The following is a 13413-nucleotide window of genomic DNA, read 5'->3' as shown; positions in this document are numbered from 1 at the left end:
TTTCAGAGAACGGGCCGTCAACTCTTGCTTTTGAGCCTTGAAGAAGCAGAAATTCATGGTGGAAAGGTGTGGCAGAGCAAAGCTGCTTACCTTGTGGAGGCCACAGACCAAAAATGTAAACAGGAAGAGGCCACAGACACTGAAAACCATCCAGGGACTCAGTTCCTTCAGCATGGTTTCTATTACCAGGTTCTAAAGGATATAAAAGTTATTAATCCATGTGGGAATTATAAATTTATTAGTTAACCTACCTGTGAGTGATTGGATCCATTAGCATGGGACCAAGATATCAAAACATGAGATGGTTGCTCATTACTTTCTGTTTAAACCACAATAAACACCAAAATAATAGTGTGATGTTTTCCTTTCAAGTCTTGTTGTTTGGGTGTATTGTTTCCTTGTAGAATCTCAACTTACTTCAACATGCCTTAGGGAAAATAAACTCTACAACATGCACACACAGACAAACAGAGAGAGAGAGAGAGAGAGAGAGAGAGAGAGAGAGAGAGAGAGAGAGAGAGAGAGAGCCAGAAGCAGAAGCAGAGAGAGAGGGAGTGAGAGAGAGGCAGGGAGGGAGAAAGGGAGAGAGGGAGAAAGAGAAAAGGGGGAGAAGAGAGATAGTCTGTTTCTGACTTAAAACTACATCAGTGTTTGGTTTGTTTTGCTTTAAGGCTGCGTCTCATAGAGCTCAGGATGACATCAAACCAGACAGGTAGCTGAGGCTGGTCTTGAACTCCTGCTTTTAACTCCTAAGTGCTGGGATCACATAAATTAAAGATTCAAGATCTTAATGCTTAAGGTTTTACAAAGCTTTTGTTTTTTCATGAATACACACACACACACTTTGACACTTTGACAAGGGCCCAAACAAGTGTTTAATGAGTGATAGTGTTCCTTCGTGGAATCTAGTTTTGTAGACTCATCTACCATTGGCATCAGCATTGTCTGAGAGCATAAAAGAAAGTCAGAATGTTGGGTTGCGCCCCAGAATTACCCCTCCTTACTGTAGTAAGATTCCTGCGTAGCAGCTAGGCAGGGGCAATCTGAGAAAGCCACACCCTTTCTGCCTGTGGTCTGTAGCCTCCTAGGAGACAAGGAGTCTGTCACAGGTGGCATGCTCCCCAGGTTAACCTAGATGCTTCTTTGGTTGGGGTTTGTAGTTGTGAAGTTGTTCTTTTCTTTGCTTTTTGTCCTGAAGGAGAGGGGAACTAGCATACATTGCAGAAGCCGGTAGAAGGGAAGCAAAAATAGGCACAGGAGAGCTCATCTGAGTGTGGTCTGAGGCAGGGTACAGATGTGGAGACAGACCCAGAGTGCAGAGTGCCTGTCTTCTTAACGAACTAACTCAGGATGGATATCTCTCCGGGGGACCCTTTACTTCCACAAGGGAGAATACATAATTGAACTTACAGACCGTCCATTCCCTCTACTGCAAGATGGGTGAGCTCTGAGGGATAGATGTTCTATTAAACTTCCCAGTGAAATGGGCTTATCGAAGTGAGTGGGGTCATAGACATTTGATCTATTCATATTCACTAGACTTGGACGGAATCAAATCAATGATTTAACATCCCCGAATCTTTCACTTGCATGTTGCTTAAATGTTACCCGCAGATTTTTATTTTGCTGTTTTCTGTTCTCTTTATTTTTTTTAAAAAGTCTTTTCCTATTTTGGCAATGAACACGGACTTTAAAGCTAGGAGCCTGAATTCACCCTTTAAATTACAAAATTCTCTGCTGCCTGCTTCCCCATCTGCCAAGGGGAGATAGCAGCATCCACTGCACAGGGCTGCCGTTAAGATTAAACACATTGGGAGATATCGCAATGGCCGGTATTCTCTAGTGTGTTTCTCCCCCTCACCTCACCCTTGCTGAGGTCATCCTTGAAAAAGTCTTCACTACCTCCCTCCCAATCCCAACTTCATGTCACTCCTCTGTGCCTGCCATCTCCAGCAGCCACTGCTTAGTAAGACTCTGTAGTACATATCGGAGAGAGAATAAATCACCAGTTATGCCATGTGCTCCTCAGGTGAGGACCGAGGTCACTGCAGGAGGCCTAACACATCATTGACATAATACATTAAACTCGTAGGTGCCATGAGAAAGATGGAAGGGGGAAGTTTCTGGAGTTTTAGGCAATTCCAGCTGACACAGTAGAGTCACTGTTATTACAGATGTGTTGAACCAATAACACTTTAAAAATTCATTTATTTTACACTTAAAAAACTGCGCATTTTAACCGTGAAGGGGTAAGAGGATATTATCAAGGGAAATTTTTTGTGCCCACGTGAATTACATGTCATTTTTCAAAATAGACCCATTTCTGTTATTTCTTTCTCTCCCTCTTTTGGAAATGCATTCAATTCTCTTCCAGTGGTGTGAATTCATCTGGAAATCTATGACAATCAATTAAGTAAATGAGAAAACAGAATGCTTGTAATTATGACAATCAAGCTATTTGAAACCCACCCTCTTTGGTCTGATACCCACACATCTTTAAGCAATATATTAATTAAACTGCGGGTAATTGTTATAATTAAAATCAAGCTTTATAATTTTTAAAAATCATTCGAAGACAGAAAGGAACTATTTTAAAAATACATGCAGCTGTTGATTTTCAACATAATTTGTAATCATGACCACATTGTCATTTCTCTGGCTACATGAGGAGACAATGCAAGCATGCTTGGTCCATGTGATTCCGTGTGTCTACATGCGGAGATTTCTGTGTCTAACACCTTTTATAGTGTTTCTCTATCTCACTAGATCAAAACTGGCCAGACTTTCTGATAATGAGTCAGATAATTAATATTTTACACGTTGCAGGTGAAGATATAAAAACTGTAAATACATGAAAGTTCTTAAGACAGAAAGTAAACTTGCATGCATTTTGGATTGATGGAAATCAAAATATAATACAGCAGTGACTTCCATTGCTTTAGAATACATCTACTACTGGAAAGAATAGACTTCCTACTGTTGGTATAATACATTGCACAGACTGCGTTCAGTCAAAGGGCCCCTATATTCATCATGAAGTCCTTTTCAGCTTATGGGAAGTGGGCTGGATGTAGTTCATAGACTGTAGTTCATAGACTAGTATGACTATCTCCACTTTAGATCTCTGCTCTCAACTTTAGCACGTGTATGGGGCACTGAAAGGGTAAATTGCTGAGGTCCATTTTCAAGTCTGTGGTACATTTGCATTTCTAGTATGTCTGTGAATGAATAGAATTTTTCTGATCAGAGTACAAGATTCTTCATGGTGGCTCTTTAAAAAGTCACATGGAATGCAAAACTGTATATTTTATGGTTTTATTGTTTATTCACATATTTCAGCTTAAATTTTTGCATCTATAAAATTGGAGCTATAAGTGGAGATGGGACTAAACAAATTTACATCTCCTTTAGAAAGTTAAGACATGGTAACTGGACCGAAATGAATAATAATATAAAAACTCCTTTTGTTTCTTAACTAGCTCTTAGTCCCTTGCTTACAGTTAGTAATCAGGCATCAGCATCTACCCATCTGTGTTGGAATAATTTTTCCGTTCATAAACTCTTGAAGCTATATGTGATATTCCTTAGCAGATATATGGGTGAAACATTAAATGATTTTTTTCTTGGATTTAACCTGCCCTGGCTTGCTCAGCAAGTTCTCAACAAAATATCACTCTGCACGTAGAATTTTCAATACACACACTTAGTAGGCCAGTAACAACACTTCTCTGAAGCCAGTGAGAAGCATGTCTCCTCTACTCAGCAGAGTCCTTGGCTTAATCAATGGACCAAAAAGCCTCCAAGGTGATCGCTAATGTGTTTCATGCTGTCAAAGAGGCACTATGACTTGTTTAAACCGTTGTCTACATTGAAACTGTTAGGAAGATTAAAGCCAGCTAGCATCAACTATGGCTTTTAGAACTCCTTCAGCCTGGTCCACTTTGTGCATGGTCTCATGTACTATAAATGCAGATGAAAAGTGTGCTCGGGCCTCTTGGCTGCTGGATTCGGTTCCAGCTCCCAGTGCATGCAGAGGGCAGTAGGTTGCTACTATTTCTGTGAGTTTATTCCCTAATAAATAAACCTTTATTATACTACATTCTGGGCTACTCTGAAACTCCTTTGTACACCAAGAAATGAGCACCCAATGTAGTCTGAGTCAACGCCATTGCTGGGCCCTGCCCAGACCAGCAGCTGTGTCCTTCTCCTACCTCACACAGCTGAACTACCCCTGCTGGCATGCAGTTGCATACAGTTTAACTGGGTGGGCCACCACGGTGAGTAGGCAATTTCCCACAGCAGCCCGTATTTGCATGGCTTGGTCCCTGCCTACAACTGCCTGCTGCTTTCTGCTATAATTCCTGCATGGCTCCTCTGGCTTCTGCTAGGCTTACACTGATCAGGCCAAGCTTTGACTTTACAAAGGGTTAGAAGCTCTAACCCTGTACCTGGAGCACAGGCTTGTTTTCCCAGTTCAAATCCGCGAATGTCTGGCGCGAGTTCTGGCCAGTAACCTCGCAGCTCAGAAACGCCTGAAAGCTCTGGACTTCTTGACCTGCCCAACTCAACCCTTCTCCATATGTGGCTGTGCTGCTTTTAAGTATTTAATAAATTAAATAAATTTGTTAGTAATTATAAGTCGCAGGTACTATTTCTGACCCGTCTTTCTGCCCCAACTGTTACACCTGTTGGCCAATAAAGATTATTACACCTACAACAATTTTCTGCAAATTATAATGGAGGTAAGTTAATTTGATAAGGAGGTAAGTTAATTAAAACACAAAATGCATAAAGTAGGAGAGATAAATTGCAGACTCTCAATGACTTTCAAGGATCACATTCCAAAGGAGACATTTCCAAACTATGGTCCACTTCTGGCATAACACCTGATCATATAATCCATTTAAACAAAACCTTAGATGGTACAAAGACTTAAATAGTCCCAGGGAATTAACAACTGAAGCTGAGAAAGAATTGACCTAGATTGAAGAGGACATTACAGGAGGCACATGTGGATCGTGTGGATCTGAATCTTAACTGTGTTCTGTTCATACTACCCTCCCAAATATTCCCTTACATGAATTTTAATGCAGAGTAAAGATATTATCTTAGAATGGATCTTGTTTTACCACACAAACTGAATAAAATTTAAAATCTTATGTGGAAAATATTTCTGAATTAATTATAAAAGGAAAATCAAGACTTTGTCAATTATCAGGAACAGACACAGCAGAAATTATAGTACCTTTTACTAATGATAAAATTAAAAATTATGGGAAGACAATGAATCCTGGCAAAGAGCTTATACTAACTTTTTGGGGAGAGATTAATAATAATTATCCCAAAAGTGATAGTATTAACCTTATAAAGAAAGCTAATTGTATCCTTCCTCGCAATGTACACCAATAACTGGAACCCCTACCTTCTATACTGATGCAAATAAATCAGGAATGACAGATTTCACATCAGAAGATTTAATTAAAGTGAAAAAAAAACCTTTATGATTCTGTCCAAAAGTCAGAATTATATGCTATTCTCACGTACTAAGGGATTTTAAAGAACCTCTCAACATAGTTACTGATTCCCAATATGCAGAAAGAGGTGTTTGCATATTGAAACTGCTGAATTTATGCCAGCTGATACAGAATTGACTTCATTGTTTACTAAGGTTCAAGAAATTATCAAGAATAGAATTTGTTCCATATATATAACACACATCTGATCCTATTGGGTCTGCCAGGTCCTCTAGCACAAGGTAATGCAGAAATTGATTGATTATTGGTTAGAAATATGCTGAAGGCCTCAGAATTTCATAAAAACATCATGTCAATAGCAAAGGTTTAATGAAAGAGTTTTCTATTAAATGGCATCAAGCTAAGGAGATTATAAGGAGGTGCCCTACTTATTCTTTAAATAATCAAACACCACTACCTCAAAGGAATGAAATCTTAAAGATGGATGTGTTCCACTTTGCAGAATTTAGAAAATTAAAATATGTACAACACACCATTGACACCTATTCATGTTTTCAATGGGTAACTGCTTTGAGTTCGGAAAAGGCTGATTTGGTAATCACATTTATTAGAAGTTATGGCCATCATGGGTATACCTGCACAAATAAAGACATACAATGGTCCAGAATATGTCTCTAAGAGAATGAAACAATTTTTTGCTTCTTATAATATCAAGCTTATTACAGGTATGCCACACAGTTCTACAGGTCAGGCAAGTATAGAAAGATCAAATTGAACTATAAATGATATGTAAAACAAGAAACAGAAAGGGATGGAAAATACCCGCAGAAATAGATTGCATAATGCTTTATTAACCTTGAATTTTCTTAATGCCAATGAGAAAGGAACAATGGCAGCAGAGAGACATTGGATAATAGAAAAAACTTCTGAATTAAATCAGTCGGTGTATTTCAAGGATGTGTTGACCTCAGAATGGAAACCAAGAGACGTGCTGCATTGGGGAAGGGGTGTTGCTTTTGTTTCTACAGGAGAAGAAAAGCTACAAATATCATCAAAATTAATAAATATTCGGTTTGAAAAGAAGAAATCTTTTGATAAAGAGAAATGACAGAACATCCACAGAGGTGACAATCCTACATGTGTAAGGAAACCTCATAAAGATTGAGGCATGGTTCTTTTCTTGTTTTTTCAGGAAAATATCCATCTTCAAAAAGTTGGGAGACCGATCCAGAGGGTCATCGGAGGGGTGAGTGTGCTTTGGGCCCACGGCAGGGGCCCGGCGAAGAGGAGCTAGGACTTTCCCCAACCCCATAGACTCCAAGGTCAGCCTGCTCTGCTGGCTCCACCCTGCTAGCGCCTCCACCAGCCATCCCAGCTTCCATCCAGAGGGCCATCGGAGGGGTGAGTTTGCTTTGGGCCTGCGGCAGGGGCCCGGTGAGGAGGAGCTCGGACTTTCCCCGACCCCATAGGCTCCCAGGCCAGCCTGCACTGTTGGCTCCACCCTGCTAGCATCCCCGCCAGCCATCCCAGCTTCCATCCAGAGGGCCATCGAAGGGGTGAGTTTGCTTTGGGCCTGCGGCAGGGGCCCTGCGAAGAGGAGCTCGGTCTTTCCCCGACCCCATAGACTCCCAGGTCAGCCTGCTCTGCTGGCTCCACCCTGCTAAGCTCTCCCGCCTGCCATCCCAGCTTCCATCCAGGTACAAATTTCTATATTTCTCCCCTCCCACTGGGGCCATAAAATTTCCCCAGCTCAGCTGCCTTGCACACTGGGCCTGCTCTGTAGACGCATCCCAGAAAGAGGGAGTGCCTGTGCTTCAATAGCCTGCCTGAGGAAAGGTAGGCATTCTATCAGTGAACTCCCTGCCCAACAAGGGAACCTGACCCGCTACCAGAAGTTCCAATAGAGAGCATTTGAACGAAGAGATGGGCAGACGCCAAGGCAAGACCTCCTCCAACAATCTGAAAAACAACATGAAAACACCAGATCCCAACAACCCTACAACAGAAGGATTTGAACACTCTAACCCAGATGAAGTGGAAAAAAGTGCCATTATGAAAGCAATAGAGTCCCTTAAACAGGATATGAATAACTCCATTAAAGAATTGGATGAGAAGTATAACAAAAAGTTTCAAGAAATGAGTATAGAAATGGATGAGAAATATAACAAAAAGTTTGAAGAAATAAGTAAATCCGTGAATGATACCCTGAGAAACCAAGAAAAAACAATCAAACAAGTAAAGGAAACAGTCCAAGAATTGAAAACTGAAATGGAAGCAATGAAGAAAACACAAAATGAGAACCGGCTGGATATGGAAAACCTAGGTAAATGAACGGAGACTACAGAATCAAGCATAACCAATAGAATACAAGAGATAGAAGAACGAATCTCAGATTCTGAAGATACCATAGAGAAAATAAATGCTCTGGTCAAAGAAAACGGCAAATCCAACAAATTCTCTTCACAAAACATTCAGGAAATCTGGGACACAATAAAAAAACCAAATCTAAGAATATTAGGGATTGAAGAAGGAGAAGAACTGCAGACCAAAGGCCCAGAAAATATATTTAACAAAATTATAGAAGAAAACTTTCCCAATCTAAAGAACGATATTCCTATGAAGGTTCAAGAAGCATACAGAACGCCGAATAGACTGGATCAAAAAAAAAGTCCCCTCGCCATATAATAATCAAAACACAAAACATTCAGATTAAAGAAAGAATATTAAGAGCTGCAAAGGAAAAAGGTCAAGTGACTTATAAAGATAAACCTATCAGGCTTACACCAGACTTCTCTATGGAAACCATGAAAGCCAGAAGATCCTGGATAGAGGTACTGCAGAAACTAAGAGACCGTGGATGCAAACCCAGACTACTATACCCAGCCAAGCCATCGTTCACTATCAACGGAGAAAACAAAATATTCCAGGATAAAAATAAATTTAAACAATTCGTAGCCACAAATCCAGCCTTACAGAAAGTAATAGAAGGAAAATCGCAACCCAAGGAATCCAACATTGCCATCACTGCCTAAATAACCCAGACATCTAGCGACCCTTCACAACCACAACTCAAAGAAGAGAAACACACAGACTCTACTACACACACACACACACACACAAAAATAATAAACGGAATCAACAACCACTGGTCATTAATATCACTTAATATTAATGGATTCAACTCACCTATAAAAAGGCATAGACTTAGAGACTGTATAAGAAAACAGGATCCAACATTCTGCTGTTTACAAGAAACACACCTCAACCACAAAGATAGACATCTACTCAGAGTAAAGGGTTGGGAAAAGGTTTTCCAAGCAAACGGACTTAAGAAACAAGCTGGTGTTGCCATTCTAATATCTAACAAAATTGACTTCAAACTAAAATCAATCAGAAGAGATGGAGATGGACATTTCATACTCATAACAGGAACAATTAATCAGGAGAAAGTCTCAATCCTGAATACTTATGCCCCTAATATAAAAGCACCCACTTATGTAAAAGAAAAACTTTTAGAACTCAAGGCAGTCATCAAACCACACACACTAATAGTAGGAGACTTCAACACACCTCTCTCACCAATGGACAGATCAATCAAACAGAAACTCAACAGAGAAATAAGAGAATTGCTAGAGGTAATGAATCAAATGGACTTAACAGATATCTATAGAACATTCTACCCAAAAAAGAAAGAATATACTTTCTTCTCTGCAGCTCATGGAACCTTCTCGAAAATTGACCACATACTTGGTAACAAAGCAAACTTACACAGATACAAAAAAATATTAGTAATCACCTGTGTCTTGTCGGATCACCACGGAATAAAGTTAGAATTCAATAACAATTCGAATACCAGAAAGCCTACAAACGTGTGGAAGTTGAACAGTCAACTACTGAATCATCCTTGGGTCAAGGAAGAAATAAAGAAAGAAATTAAAGTCTTCCTTGAATTTAATGAAAATAAAGACACAACATACTCAAACCTATGGGACACAATGAAAGCAGTTCTAAGAGGAAAGTTCATAGCACTAAGTGCTCAATTAAAGAAAACGGAGAAAGCATATATTGGAGACTTATCAGCACACCTAAAAGCTCTGGAAAAAAAAGAAGCAGACTCTCCCAGGAGGAGGAGAAGATTGGAAATAATCAAACTGAAGGCTGAAATCAACAAAATAGAAACACAGAAAACAATCCAAAAAATCAACGAAACAAAAAGTTGGTTCTTGGAGAAAATCAACAAGATTGACAAACCCCTAGCCAAACTAATCAAACAGCAGAGAGAGAACACTCAAATTAATAAGACCTTGAGAGAACAATAATCAAGTTTATATGGAAAAACAAAAAACCCAGGATAGCCAAAACAATCTTATACAATAAAGGAACTTCTGGAGGCATTACCATCCCTGACTTCAAACTCTATTACAGAGCAACAGTATTGAAAACAGCTTGGTATTGGCATAACAACAGAGAAGTCGACCTATGGAATCGAATAGAAGACCCGGGTATTAACCCACAAACATATGAACACGTGATATTTGACAAGGGAGCTAAAGGCACACAATGGAAGAAGGAAAGCATCTTTAACAAATGGTGCTGGCATAACTGGATGTCAACCTGTAGAAGAATGAAAATAGATCCATATCTATCACCATGTACAAAACTCAAGTCCAAATGGATTAAAGACCTCAACATTAATCTGACCACTTTGAACCTGATAGAAGAGAAAGTGGGAAGTAGTCTACAAGATATAGGCACAGGAGACCAGTTCCTAAGCAGAACCCCAGGAGCTCAGACAATAAGAGAAGCAATGAATAAATGGGACCTCCTGAAACTGAGAAGCTTCTGTAAAGCAAAGGACACTGTCAGTAAGACCAAAAGGCTACCTTCCGACTGGGAGAAGATCTTCACAAATCCCTCATCAGACAAAGGTCTGATCTCCAAATTATACAAAGAACTCAAGAAACTAGACACTAAAACTCTAACTAACCCAATTAAAAAATGGGGTACTGAACTGAACAGAGAATTCACAACAGATGAACTCCGAATGGCCAAAAGGCACTTAAGGTCATGCTCAACCTCCTTAGCGATCAGGGAAATGCAAATCAAAACAACTTTGAGATACCATCTTACACCTGTCAGAATAGCCAAACTCAAAAACACCAATGATAGCCTATGCTGGAGAGGATGTGGAATGAGGAGAACACTCATCCATTGTTGGTGGGAATGCAAACTCGTGCAGCCACTGTGGAAATCAGTGTGGCGGTTTCTCAGGAAACTGGGAGTCAACCTCCCTCAGGACCCAGCAATTCCACTCTTGGGAATATACCCAAGAGATGCCCTATCATACCACAAAAGCATTTGTTCAACTATGTTCATAGCAGCACTATTTGTAATAGCCAGAACCTGGAAACAACCTAGGTGCCCCTCAATAGAAGAATGGTTAATAAAGGTGTGGAACATATACACATTAGAGTTCTACTCAGCGGTAAAAAACAATGACATCTTGAATTTTGCATGCAAATGGATGGAAATAGAAAACGCTTTACTGAGTGAGGTAAGACAGACCCAAAAAGAGGAATATGGTATGTATTCACTCATATGTGGATTCTAACCATAATTAAGGGTCTTTGAGCCTATTATTCGTGATCCTAGAGAAGCTAAATAAGAAGGTGAACCTGTTGAAAATCATGTAGCTATCTGCCTGGAGATTGGGAATAGACAAGAGTCCCAGGTAATCTCGGGTGCATGGGGGGGTGGGAGGGTTGTTGGAAGGGGAGAGGGTTAGAGAGAAGGGAGTAGGGAAGGAATGGGGAAAGCTAGGTGGACTGGGATGGGGGGAGGGAGGAAGGATGGATATGAGATCAGGGAAGAATATATCTCAACTAAGGGAGTCATTTTAGGGTTTACAGGAGACTTGATTATAAATGGGATCCCAGGTCCAAGGAGAGATCCCCAGACTGTTTTCTAGACAGAGTAGAAGGTGCCTGAACCGGCCTTGGCCTATAACCATACTGATCAAGATTTTGCTTATCACCATAGATCCTTCATCTGACGATGGATGGCGATACAGATGGAGACCCACATTGGAGCACCGGACTGAGCCCCCCATGGTCCAAATGAGGGGCAGAAAAAGGAAGAACATGAAAAAAAACTCAGGACCGCGAGGGGTGCGATCACCCACTGATACAAGGGGACTGATCTAATGAGAGTTCACCAAGGCCAGTTGGACTGGGACTGAATGAGCATGTGATCCAACCAGATTTTCTGAATGTGGCTGGATCTCTGAATGTGGCTGGTCCGGAGCCTTTCTGAAAAGCCACTGACAATGACACTGGGACTTGTTTCCTCTGCATATGCTGGATTTTTGGGATCCAGTCTGTTCGGATACTCACCTTCAGGGACCTGGAAGGAGTGGGGAGGAACTTGAACTTCCCACAGGGCTGGAAGCCCTGACTGCTCTTAGGGATGAAGAGGGAGGAGGAGGGGGAGGAGGGAGTGGGAGGGTGTTGGGAGGAGGGGCGGAAATGAAAACTTTCATAATTTAATAAACTTTAAAAAGAAAAAGTTGGGAGACTTTAAACAACTAGATACCTAAAGAGGAAAAGATACAGAAACAATCACCAAGCAAAGAGAAATATGACTTACGGTACCAATATCCTGTGCAGGGTAAAATTTCATTATCTAAACATACATATCTTTCTACTTCTCACTATAATGATAGCCCCACAGCTCACTTAAATATCAAAGCTGGCTTTGGAGTTGGACAGTGGCTATCCTTCTCCAAGGATGTTATGGAAAGAAAAAAATTCAGAGTTTCTGTCTTATACCTGAAAACACCTGGTATGGGACAAAAGAAAAATAAAATTTAGAAACTTAGTATTATCAAAACTCTGCTTTCAAAAATGTTTTACTTCTCTCCGTACCTATTTTTGTCTCTATGGTACCTTTTACATATATATTCATATATGTCTATATGAATAATGTTTAAGGTTTCTACAATGAACAATAAATTTTCCTGCAGCAATCTTTGAGGTTTCCAGGAAGAAGATGAGGCCCCACAACAACAATTTCCCCCTGGTTAATATGATGCCATTATGCTGATAGCACTACTTTAAGATTGATTTTGGGTTACAAACTCCTCAAGATGACTCCAACTTGGCTAGCTGAGATGGTGCACCTTCTTACAACGTTTTAGCTGGAATTTCAAATAAGAACTTCAGGAAAACCCTGAACTATCTGTAATTATACCAGACAGTAATCTTGAAACTTAACTATCATTTTAGTTTTTATAAGATCCCATAGAAATAACATTGCCCCCATGACAGCTGGAAGAAATTCTAGAAAATGACATCCAATTCTAGACATCCCCTCTCCCAACAAAGTTTGTCTCAGGGCTAGGGACATTGTTAGGGGTTGGGCTATAATTGGTATTGGGTTGGGGTTGAAAATGAAGTACGCTCAGGGAGGAATATCTCTTTTAAAAAAAGGAAATAGATGGGATGAGATAATAGGTAGATTAGTGTGAGTTTACTCACACTAATAATAACAGTGAATTATAATAGTGAGAATACTTGTGAGCTATTCTTTATAGACAATTTTCATTGGTATAGATTCTTATATATTGATACAAATTCAGATTATATTTGTTATATTGAATATGCTCCTATGTCTCTTTGCATATTTATGCACCTATGCAAAATTATTTTGTCACATTGTATGCATGCATTTTTCTACCTCAGCTTTAGATATTTTATAAATTGATGCAATTTTAGGATATATTTTTATATTGCACTATACATTTCTACCTCTGATCACGATACTTATACATCGTTTACATTCTGAAGTCATTGTCTCATTTGTTGCACATTTCTTTAAAGATTGCTTAATTTTTAATGCAAAGCCTTTAAATTATATAGGTATTAAGAATTACTGGTTGAGC

Source organism: Myodes glareolus, chromosome 21 (genome assembly GCF_982192425.1).
Source record: "Myodes glareolus chromosome 21, mMyoGla1.1, whole genome shotgun sequence".
Classification (NCBI taxonomy): domain Eukaryota; kingdom Metazoa; phylum Chordata; class Mammalia; order Rodentia; family Cricetidae; genus Myodes; species Myodes glareolus.
This window is presented reverse-complemented; position numbering follows the sequence as displayed.